The sequence below is a fragment of the Amaranthus tricolor genome, chromosome 11 (genome assembly GCF_026212465.1).
Source record: "Amaranthus tricolor cultivar Red isolate AtriRed21 chromosome 11, ASM2621246v1, whole genome shotgun sequence".
In the NCBI taxonomy this organism is placed as follows: domain Eukaryota; kingdom Viridiplantae; phylum Streptophyta; class Magnoliopsida; order Caryophyllales; family Amaranthaceae; genus Amaranthus; species Amaranthus tricolor.
In genome coordinates this window covers 1,340,462-1,351,715 of record NC_080057.1, presented here as the reverse complement: position 1 = coordinate 1,351,715, position 11,254 = coordinate 1,340,462, and the positions used below count along the sequence as shown (strand labels likewise).

The 11,254-nt window shown below is 32.8% G+C and overlaps 1 pseudogene; it reads left to right on the top strand.

Moving 5' to 3' along the window:
- Positions 1-219: 219 nt before the first annotated feature.
- On the top strand, positions 220-8,650 carry LOC130826737 (E3 ubiquitin-protein ligase RHF2A-like; annotated as a pseudogene).
- Positions 8,651-11,254: the final 2,604 nt, after the last annotated feature.

Below are 11,254 nucleotides of genomic sequence, written 5' to 3'. Positions count from 1 at the left end.
ATGTAATGCATTCAGGAGAAAGTGTTACAATTAATTTGACAACTTATTTAAATGCATTAAGTTGTGTAATCCTATCTTCTTCAATAGTAACTTATTTCTACTTTTACTTGTATCTTGTACTATATATATGTGCATTATCTTGTACCACTATGTACAATAAAAAGAGACAGATATATAAATTTATCAATATCTTATACTTTTTATTCTTCTTATATTCTACCTATTTTTTAACAAAATGAACTAAAAGTGGACTACTCTTCTTTTTAATTCTTTCACAATTTTCATCCTCTCCGATCATATTCCCTCTCTTGTTTCTCTCTCCTCCTCCTTCCATTTTCTCTGTCTAGGGTTTTTATCTTTCCTTTCCAAATTTATCTTTCCTTATATATTCGTCGATCATCGCTGATTTTTTTTATTGAAGTTGCTTTATCAGTAAATTTCATGGCAGTAAGTATTTTTATTTGATTAAGTTATTAGTAAAGTAACTTTTTATTTTAGGTTTGCTTGAATTAGCTATTTTTAGCTTTATTTTTTGTATAATTTGTCTTTTTTAGTTTTGATCATTTTGATTTACTTGTGTTTATTTTATTATGATTTGAGTTGACTTGTTGACTCGTTGATTGTGTTATTTGTTGAATTTGTAATTGATTTTCTGTAAAATTATTTTGGATTTCGTGGAAATATTTGGTTTTTGTTTTTGATCAATTGAGAAAAATATGATTTTGGGTACTTTTGTCAATCCTTAGTGATTGTTAAATTGAATTGCTGAAGAAAATTATAAGTTTTGAAAGTTTTGTTGATATTTTTGATTTCAATTGAATGAGTGAAAAAGGTATTAATCCTTTCTGTATTTATAATATGTGGTGATTATGGAGGTTTTGGTCGGGTTTTTGATGGGCTTCAAGTATGGAGGAAAGCAAGAAATTGGAGGAGGCAAAGTTAACTTTCGCCGCAGCATTTGTAGAGGGTGGAATTCAAGAGGCGTGTGATGACGCTTGTAGTATCTGCCTTGAGGAATTTTGTGATAGTGATCCTTCAACTGTAATGCATTACGCTGATTTGTAGTATACAAGTTAGTGAACTGTAAAACGTACCATTATGCTGATTTATTTAATTTTAATGTTGATTAATATTTTACAGGTGACGGGATGTAAGCACAAGTTTCATCTTCAGTGTATTCTTGAATGGTAATTGTGCTCATTCAGTATTTATGCGTGTAAATACTAGCGATTTGTTTGGAGTGCGAATTTAATGACTTTAGAGTGTATGGTGTGGCACATGGAATAAAAATGACGCCGTTCCGTTAAATAATAACTGCTTTATAAGGGATTTATAAAAAGAATTTTGAGCTTAGCCTCTCACAAAAGCCCATAAAATCATAGAATAACAACTATAAAATGCTATTCTAACAGATTTGCCATTACATTTTTCTAAAATATGTGTAAGGTTGTAAAAGGCCTATTGTATGTTCTAATTTAATAAATGCTCTTGAAACTTCAATTCTGTGAATAATTCTCAACTGAACAATTCACATTGCAATGTTGTTGAAACGAGTCATGGCACTGTGAGATGCCGCGACAACCTTGAACGACATTCGGTTTGAAACATGTAACAGGAATGAAAACAAGGAATACAACCTAGATTGAATGGGGAACGATTGGATACGAGATACAATTTTTTATAGAAAAGTTTTTGAAAACAAAATAAAACAAAATAGATTTTTTTCTTTAAGAAAATGTTTTTAAGTGGATTTTCGTTATTTTTTTAGGTTTCATCTTAGTACATACTTAATGGTCATGTTCAAATCACTGTGTATCAGTGTATGCATTGAAGTATGATAGGTAGGTAGCTAAAGTTATTTTGTATCTCGTATCTGATCGTTCCTCATTCGATGGTCAAGTTCAGATAGGTAGCTAAAATTTTGCCCAGGTAGTAGTGCATACTAAATGGTCAAGTTTAAATCACTGTGTTTGTGTTGAAGTATGATTGGTAGCTAAAGTTATTCTGTTATTTATTTTTTTTATTATTTTTATTTTTATTTTTATTCTTTTTTGTGTGGTGATGTTATTATTTTGAAATTGAAGTTGCATATAATGATGTCACTCTACTAATTTCTTATAGATTGAATTCACTTTTATTTTGATTCAAACTATTAGTACATACTAAATGGTAAAGTTATCTAAGTCCTATGTATCCCTTATGACCTGCATGTGCCAGCGGAGTTCTCAATGCCCAATGTGTTCGCAGCCAATTAGTTTGAAGGACCCTACAAGGTTTGCACCTCAGTGTCTTTTTATCATGATGTTCTTCTGGTTTGTTTATCAGATGCTGATTGCATGTTTATCCCCCTTTACTTGGATATTGCAGCCAAGAACTATTGGATGTTGTATTACAAGAGAGAAACCTCAGGCTTGATCCACCCAGAAATGCTGCAATATTTCACCATCCAGCTTTAGGAAATTTCGAGATACAGCATGTAAGTAGATAGCTATTCTGCTTACCATGCCTGTTGGCATTTCTCTACTGATTTAATCTCTTGCTTGCTCATATATATATATATATATATATATATATATATATATATATATATATATATATATATATATATATATATATATATATATATATATATATATATATATATATATATACACACACACACACACACATTATCACAGTTGCCAGTTGGTGTTATTGATGCCGAACTGCAGGAGCGCATAATCTAGCACTTAGCTGCTGCTGCTGCAATGAATCGAGAGCGCATTTTTCTAGAAGAGAAGGCCATAGGGGGAAATCATCAGCTCAAGATCGTCTTCAATTTCTTATATTTTCAGCTCACCCTAATGGCCGGGACGGTTCTGTTTCTCTTTCTGAAGCAGAGCAAGCTGAACCAACTTCAGCCAGTTCCGCTGTGACACCTTCCTTGCTTAGCATTGGGGGAGAATCATCCTCCCATTTATCCGTACCAAAATTATACAACTCACGCAGATGTAGTTTCGGCCTCTGGAATTAGTAGCATCAATGCTGGTCTTCCGTCTCCTTCAGACAGCAGGTAAATGCTCTGATCCATCCTGATCTCTGAATCAGAACACTTGTTTCCTCCCTTCTCCCATACCCCATCCCCCTCCAAATCACCAGAAACAAAATACATCAAAGGAAAGCTCAATGTTTGTTTGTGAGCTTCTTTTGGGAGATTCTTTTGCTGTAACATAATTATATTGACTTTTTATTGTGTTTCTATTACAATGTTCTAGGAGGTCTCCAAATCAATCTTCTCCCCAGAAGCCAAGTTAGAGCATGTCCGTCAGATCTTCATCATTTTCAGAAGCTTTGAAGTATGCTGAAATAGCTACTGTATCACAAATGATGGAGCATATGGAAACTAGGGATAATGTGAGACCCTACAATGACTCTGAACCTGACAGCTCTTTAAGCTGTCAAGCTCGTGAGTCTGTTACTCAACATCGGGTGGACCCTGTTGTGTTGCCAGGAGAGAATAGTGTGAATGACAATAGAACGCAAGCACCATGTGCGACACATTCTGGTTCGGGCGGAGCATAATGTTGGCCTTGCATCAATTCATAGCGTTTGTTATTGAAGGTTAGTCTTGGCATCACAATCATTCCGTTCTCTTTAAAGATCTGCATATTACAGTTTCAACTTAAAACATTAGTTATTGGTTGATAATCAATTTTCACATTTTCTATTTTTAAGTGTACTTTTGCCTGGATTAAGATCTTTACAGTCAAATAATATCTGCTTTGCTTGTTCCACATTTCCCGGGTAAAATATAGGGTTTACATCATGGTTTTCTTTTGTACCAAATTGTATCATCCATTTGTGACTTTGAAACTTTTTATTTAATTAATTGGGACTAGCATTTTGAAGAGGTTTTTGACAAACTAAATTTTGATGGAGAAAAAACATCCATAGAATGGCAAAGCAAAGGCAAGTAAAGGTTTATAAGAACAAGTATAAGAACATTCTAGTTTAGGACGTGAACATCAAGAATCGGTGGATGGATTATTTTGATGAGATATTTAATGGAGGACAAAAATAGATAATTTACGCGAAGAATAAAAAATATTAGATGCATAGGGGTTTCGAAGAAAATGAGACTAAAGCAAGCTGTCGGTTAGAATGCCTTGATGTAGTGTTTGCTCATGACATCACTTTGGTAAACAAGATCAGGTATGAGATAACTGCTAAGTTGCAACGATGAAGACAAGAATTTGAGTCACGAGGGTTTAAATTAAGTCGGAGTAAGATAGATTACATGAAGCATAACTTTAGCACCAATGAGACAGAGAGACACTAAAAGCTAGAAGCAAAAGAAATCACTTCAAATAAGCGTTTCAAATACCTTGGATTCATATTTCAGAGCAATATCCAACAAATGTGACTTGAGATTAATTGTGGGTGACTAGGTGATAGAAATGGATAGCGGCCATTGAGATTAATTGTTCATGCTTTTGGTTTATGATTTTTGATGTGGATTTTGTTGGTTTTTTGTTCATGATCTTTTTGTTCTTTGATTTTTTCATCTTTTTGTTCTGTTTTTTCATTTTTTTTGTTTCATCTGGGTTCGTTTGCTCATGTCCAGATTCGACTTCGTTTTTAGTTCTTGTTCAGATCTGAGTTTGTTTGTTCTTGTTCTTCGTTTGTTCTTCAATTGTTTTTTTGTTCATGAATATTTAATTTTTTTATTTAAGAATAATCTATTTATTTTCAATTTAATTACTTTTGTTGTTTATATATAGTGTTTGAGTATTATGCATAAACAAAATTGAATATTTATTATTATTGTTAAATAATAATAGTAATAATTACTATTATTATTTAATAATAATGACAAATATTCAATTTTTTATAAATCTGGAAATCAGTTTAGCAACAATTTTAGCTATAATTTTTTTTTTGCAACAAAATATTTAGCGACAAAGGGGTTTTGTTGCCTTTTTTGTCGCTAAATGGCTTTTGTGACAAAGTTGGTGATAAAAACCCTTTGTCGCCAAAGGGTTTCTAAATTGTAGTGAACACTCGCTTAATCTTGCTAGGGTGTATTCTTAATTTGAGGAATACTCATTCGAATTAATCATAAGTATGTTTGGAACTCTCACAAACTCACAAATTTCTTCAATGATGAGAAATTAACCTCATTAATGGAAAATCGTTCAAAATACTTAACACAAGTACAAGAACAAATGCATAAGACAAAGCTTTTGATTGGAATTCAGATTGGATAATTTTATTTATTGAATTAAGGCCTTTATATATGCTTACAAACATAAGAAAAATCTAGAAATAAACCTTTCACTTGACTACAAACAATCAAGTGATTAAGTAATTACATCAAAGCATAATCAGAATTCTATGAACCCTTTCAAATTCTACTACAAAATTACATCCTTCTTTATTGAAAGAAAACAAAACAACCATACTAATAAAACCATAAATTAAACATTTCAAATTTCAACCATTGAAAGATAATAATTCGTCCCTTGTGATGCTTGAGATCCGAAAACTCTTGATTGCTCATGAAATGCTTCTAATCTTTTGATAGTCTTCTTGAATTCCACCATTAAAGATAAACACAAACCAGCCATATTGAAGGGAATGAAGAGTCAAAATAATTCAGCCATAATGAAGGAATAATTCAGCAAAAGACAAAGAATGAAATAAAAAACATGCCATATTTATTGACCGAATAAATGAGGAAATAATATCTTCATGAATATTTCCTTTTTAAGGTTAAGAAAGCTGATTTTGACTGGCTTATTTTAGGTAAGGATTTCAAATAAACATCCCTTTTATTGTATGAAAACCGTAGTTCACTTGCACCCTTAGGACGAATTCTGTTGCACTTTGAACTGCTTACCAAGACCTTGAGATACAAGTCAAAGCAAGACTTGTAATGAAAGGACCATCTAACCCGTAAAAATCAAATGATGACTCTTCAAAGGATTTAGCTAGATTTATATCTTTAGAATGTTCTTGGACTGATTTTACATCATAACTAGAGATTACAGCTTAGTGAAATTACAGTGCAAAGAATAGCAAAGTAGAGAAGTGAATCAGAAATTTGATATTCCTCTTAGGCAACCTTTAAGGATTTCTCGAGCTTTATTTCTCCTAGTTGGTGCTTGCAACGTCTGTGAAACAATACTCAAAAGATACAGAGAGAACTAGTTACACTTAGCACTGAATTGAGCTAAGTATAAACCTATGATGTGAAAAAAGAAGAACACTGAAATAAACTTGACTAGATAGTTCATAAATCAGTGAAGGATTTTGATTATTAGGGTGAGGTTTGCGATTCCCTATGTGAGTATTTTGTTAGAGAACTCACCCGAAAGTATAGCCAGGTAGGTGAGAGCATGGAATAAAAACTCCTTCGTCCATTACGTTATGTAACGACCATTATGTAATTTATTAAGAAGTTCTTGCACTGTCAAATCCCGTTATAACGGTGCATGAATTTTCACGGTTAACTTTGCTGTAATCGTTACGTAACGTGTAATGCCGTGCTATTTCGCTGTTACAGTGCTATATGTTGAGAAGAGATTATAGAAAAATACATTCTGACATCTCCTTAAATTCTAGAAAATGTTTTAACATCTCCCTGATTACATTTCATTAATACCCATTAACTTTAATTATTACTATTTACTTATATTTTAGTTACTTATAATTTTATTTGTTAAACAAAATAATTGAGTTATAAGTGGATAATTATCCTCTAAAAGTACCTCATATAGTCAAATAGTACAATCATATAGCTGTGAGGATATTATTGAACAGTAATAGTAGGTCAACCAAAATGAAATCATAAGCTCAAAATCTCCCTATTTGTTTTTTCCCCCCAAAATACCACGTTGGTCGCGATTCTCGTTAGTACTCCGTTATCCGTTTTCCACGATATCGCGATCGTTTTTGCAAACGCATCCGCAACCATGGTTTTTTGCACGGGTGAGAGTGCTCATTTACTCTATACACCCCCACAATAGTTCCCATACAACCGATGTGGTACGAAGTCTTGTAATCTTGTAATGGCCTCTAATCTATTCCAATACATATTTATAGTCCTGAAGCTGGTAAAAACCTCATCCTCCTTCAGGATGTGGAGCACAATGGATAATTTTCAACCCACAAACAAGCACTTACACAAATCGAAAAGAACAAAGATAGCGTGCGCACTCTTGATGAGCGTGCATTCCTCTGCTTGCTCCCCACGTTGTGTTTTGTTTTGCTTTTGTAGTGCTTAGCTTTACTTGGCACATAAGCTATTTAGCTTAATTACTCCAATTCATGAGCTAATCATGCATGCGGCCATGCGCTCCTTATTCCTTGTTCCCATGCATGCACGTTGTTCATACATTAAGAAATTGACCCTTAGAATCTTTGAACGTTGTTCATAAATGATATTGAATTCTCAGCCTCACCAGTGTACTACTCTATTAGTACATTTTTCTTTCTTGGTGCCTGTTGACCTTTTGTTACTATATATCACAAACAATTTTTAGTGTCATGTTTTCCCCACATATATATATATATATAGAGCTCCTATGTTTTGTTTGAGAAAAAAATTCAGTTTATATTATAGTTTTCAATTATAAAATTATAAATGAAGAATTTCAGTTTAAATTCTATTTTAAGAACATCTTAATTAATATATATAAAAATTCTATCTATATACCATTTATATATCATTTATTCCTCTAAAGTACTTTTCGTTCACTTTTTATTAAATCTTTAAGCTTGTATAGTTGTATCTAAACTCCTTGTTATTACATGACGTATCTGCATCAATGAAGGGTTGCAACAACAACCGACATTAACTGTCAATGTAAAATGATGGATATGCTCATTTTTAATTGATATGGAATATTTTTATTTCATATACACTAGATTTTGTTGTGCACATTTTTTCAATATGGGATATGAAAATAGCCAACATTTTGCAACATTCATTCTTGCCTTGCTTGATGGAGGCTCATATTCAGCCATTAGCATGGATTAGGTGTTCTATTTGATTAGTTTTGTGAAATTGATTAGTTAAGAGAAAGATGGGAATGGAAGGTGGATATATTCGCCAATAGCTGAAGGTGCCAGGTGGTAAGTAAAGGCTAATGGCAACAAACAATCAAATGCAACTGCTCAACATCTATACAATCCATCATTGGGAAATGCTAAAGGCGACAACTTATCAAACGGCCAAATCACCTCGCGTAGCATTCACAATTCATCAACTGCAGGAACTATAAATCATATTATTCTGCTATGAAATTCCTGAGTGTAATTTTAGGATTTGATTCATGCTCAAATAGCATTGTAATTACTTTTTTAATGCAGCATATTATTTCTGACCTGTGTGATGGCTGTATTAGGTTTTAAATATTATATTATAAAAGTATATATACTTCTTGCAGTCAACATTCTTCAATTTTTTGTAGTAGGGATAGATCACTAAAAAAATTCTGGTCTGCTACTGTAATAATTAAGTATTTACTCAATAATTTTTTCATTACAACATTGGTTACGAATGTTATTATATGGCTCCTATTTATGAATTTTTGAAAAAGGTGAGCGAAAAAAAAAAATTAATTGAATAAATTATTATTCAAACTTTTTCCAAAACTAAGCGTGAAAACCCCAGACCTATGGTTTGGAGCTGTTCGCAGTTACTAATTGCGAACAGGTCAAAAAAGACAAAATAGCTGTTCACAGTTAGTAACTGCGAACAGCGAAAAGACAAAATAGCTGTTCGCAGTTACTAACTGCGAACAACTATTTGACCTAAAAAAAAATTTTTTTTTTTTTTTTTTTTTGCTGTTCGCAGTTAGTAACTGCGAACAACTATTTTGTATTTTTTGACCTGTTCGCAGTTACTAACTAAGAACAGCCCCAAACCTTAGGTCTGCGAGTTTCACGCTCAGTTTTTGAAATAGTTTGAATAATCGTTTATTCAATTAATTTTTTTTTTTCGCTCACCTTTTTCAAAAATTCCCTATTTATGCGGGTTTGGGGTTGGATGTACGCAATCTTATTTCATTACTCTTAATGTCATTGAATGACTCTCACTTATGGGGGTTGGAATGGATGTACGCAACCTTATTCCATTACCCCTATGCCATTACGGCATATTAGGTTGGTGGTATTAAACGGTAGTAACAGAAATGTAAACTAATGTCATTTTGGTTGAAAAATCTCTTGGATACCTTGATGGTCATGTTTGTCCAACTTTAATTTCATTTTCTTCATAAAATTTATTCCAATGCATTGTCATTGGGAGAGGTGGTATTAGATGGTAATGGAATTTTGTTAAAAAAAATATATATTTTTGTGATTAAAGTTTCACTATCATGGTAATGATATGAAACTTTTGATAAAATTTTACTTTATAAATTATTTTTATTACCAATTATTTAGTATCACTAACCAAACCGACAGTAAATGGTTTGGGGGGGAGGGAGGGGTTGGGAAGTTCAAATGTTGTTATACTCAATATTAATCACTTATATCATTCCGCTATAAATTTTTTTTCTTTCGATGACAGGTTTCCAACACCATTGCAATTAGTAAGATGCTGTGATTTTGATGATTTTGCTTTTTCTTATATGGAAAACGTATTTTGTAATTGTGATCGGAAGAAGAATATAATAAAGTTGACACCAAAGATTTATCTGAGTTTGTGGAAATGTGGTACAGTATGTACATGTTCCTAGATCGTATGTTCATATCTTGTACTTAATTTGTAGGGGCGAATCTAGAAAAAATTTATTACCTGGGTCAATATTATATGACCTCTCATTGACATGATTTAGTTGGAAACGCCTTTTTCAAAATGTATAGAAAGTCAACGGGTTCGAACGCTGAACATTAGTTTAACATAATACTTTATTTTTCATGACCTGGGTCATGGCCCATGCCAGCCCGTGTCTAGATACACCCCGTACTTAAATATCAACATTATTTTGCTGGATTCATATGACGTCTACAGTGTTGATGTGCAATTTAGTAGCGTGTTTCTCGCATCTCACAATGCGTTCATTAGTCATTATAATATCAACAGAGAATTTCTGCAGATCAAATACACTTCTTTGTTTATGAGATTGTTGGTGGACAAGATATAAGTATTTAAATTTTAGTGTATTTAATTCAAATCTGAGAAATATGAAATGTTTGGTGATAAATGATAATATATGGGTTGTGGGTCAATGCCGTTTTCATTATTTTCTGATATTTTGATGCTGTGTCTACTGGGTTTTTTATTTTTTTTATTTTTTTTATTTGATGTTGTTAGTGGTTGGAAGCATTTTAATTAATATTAATATTAAAGTGTAAGGAGTAAAGTTAAAGTGTACGGTAATGCTTTTGTTTTCCCTACACTTTGCCATTGGAAAGCTCAGTTGTGGAATGGGCTTTCTTTATCATGTCTGGTTTACAAGTTTTGGTCATCTTCGCTAAATCAAAAAGAAAAGTGTTGGTTCATGATTTCTTGGTTTTTTTGAGTTTGCCTATTTATATTCATAATAAATATTGTGCGACAGCGGAAGCAAGGTTGATGAACAACAATGAAACAACAAGAAATTCAATACAAACAATAAGAAAATGACACCAGAAATTTAACGTGGTTCACTATCAATGTGATAGCTACGTCCACCGGCACCGAGAACAAATAATTTCACTATGATCGCAAAGAATACAATATCAATTACAATCACGCTCACAAATTACTATGACTCTCTTGTGATCTCTCTCAATTTGTGAATCATTGTACCCTAGTGCTAACAAGAGGATGTATTTATAACAAAACCAACTTGAAAGACAGTTTTAGGGACTAAGTAACCACAAATAACCGACCACTAACAAAGGTAACCGTCCCAAAAGACGTTTCCAGTGAAAAGAAACCAAAACTATGCGAGCCGTGTAAAACTACGCGTGCCGCAGAGTGGAGGCAGAAGCAACTCCGCGCCCCGCGGACTAGAGCAGTGTGAACTCCGCGCCCCGCGGTCTTTAACGCGCCCCACGGAGTACTCTTTAACCTGTATCCATCTTCTTCCAATGGTGCTAGCAAATTTCAGTCACCATTATCAACAATAAATATTAAGGCTTTTTAAAAAGTATGACAAACTCGAAAAAACGAAGTAATGCTGCTTGAATTTTTGTAAACCGTCAAACATGAACTTGTATTTGTGTTAAAGTGTTAGACTTGATTATTATTTAAAAGATATCAATATTTGAAATTAAATTA